Here is a 1,566-nt window from a genome sequence, read left to right as displayed (position 1 = left end):
ACAATGGCAAAGCACGAGGTTGGCCTCGGTTTGTCCCCATTTCTATGTTTTGTATGTATTTATCGTTCTTTTAAAAGGGAAAAATGCATAGAAAGCCTATCTAACCGATCAATGATGCAAAATGCTAAGAGTTAGATGAAGAGGGGCTGAAACGCTGAAAGATAAAGAAATGATTTGCTTTATGCATTGCACTTGGCATATAGGAACCGGTTTAAATAAAGAGAATGGTAGCATGGGCATATGGCTCGATGCCTCCTTTCAACGCAATACGCGTTAGTGAAATTCATGGAAAGAATGTTTTATGCACTATGCACGATGTTGATCTTTCTTTTGTCTGAGCACATAGCCATACACGATTTGCATTAAGCATTATAATTAAAAGGTATCAGAAAAGCCTCCTGGATGCATGGCACCTGTCTTCCTTAGGTTGTGACCAACGATGAGCGTGAGAGGATGTCCTAAGCTGTAGGTTAGTCGTTGGGTCCTAAGGGGAAATTATAGTGAGAAATGGTACATCTTGGAACGTAAGATGTAGGAGAGCTGCAGTGGGGCTCCGACTATTAGTCGGTGGAGTGCCTCCTATGTGTGTGATATGCCTCCTGGCATATCACACACATAGGAAAAGACAAGCCATGAATTTCAAAGTTGATGATTATGTTTGGCTTAGAATAGAAAAGTGTAGACTGCAAAGTGTAGATAGACATCCAGTTGTCAAATTAGCTTCTAGATTCTACGGACCATTTAGAATCATTCATAAGATTAATGACAATGCTTTCAAGTTAGAACTGCCATCACATTGGAAAATTCATAATACATTTCATATTAGTTTATTGAGACCATTTAGAGGACAATTACCTATCCACCCTGTCTATGAAAACCCACCTTTACTAGAAGAAGAGACTGAAATACTTGAACCAGAAGCCATTATAGACACTGACTACATGACCACTAGAACTGGCCGAAGGTATTCTAGATATCTAGTAAAATTTAAGAACCATCCTGTAGAGGAAGCACAATGGATGCACGCTAGAGACTTAAATGCTTTCCCCACTCTGTTAGCTCCACATTGAGCTAATAGCAATTGAGGTCAATTGCTATCCCACCCCGGGGGTATGATGCCAGGAGGCATATTCCACGGTGGATTCCGTGAGGTTTTACGGTGGATTCCGTAAACTTAGATGACCGGGGCTTATACGCAAAGAGGATTCTTTGTGCGAGAAGTTGATGGGGACGCCTGTCCTTTTCGGGCGTTTCATTAATTTAATGTGTACATGGGTGATTCCATAGCGGGTGATTCCACAAAATGCATATTAAATTAATAAGCGTTTATGAGTTTAGAGTGCGCACTCGTAATAAATTAAGGTTAGGATTTATTTCTAACCAGTTGATTTATTTATGTAGCTGAAGACTGCTAGGTATTCACTTTTGTCGGTTTAATTGTGTTATTTTACTAACGATTGTGAATGCTTCAGTTGATGTGTAGAGATAGCAGCAGTGGCGGAGGAAAGCATTGGAGTCTAGCGGGTTTTCGATCTTTGGATTATATTTTGATAGGCGCCACGCCTA

Source organism: Lygodium microphyllum, chromosome 10 (assembly GCF_053477565.2).
Source record: "Lygodium microphyllum isolate KBCC chromosome 10, Lygodium_microphyllum_v1.1.10, whole genome shotgun sequence".
Taxonomy (NCBI): domain Eukaryota; kingdom Viridiplantae; phylum Streptophyta; class Polypodiopsida; order Schizaeales; family Lygodiaceae; genus Lygodium; species Lygodium microphyllum.
This window is presented reverse-complemented; position numbering follows the sequence as displayed.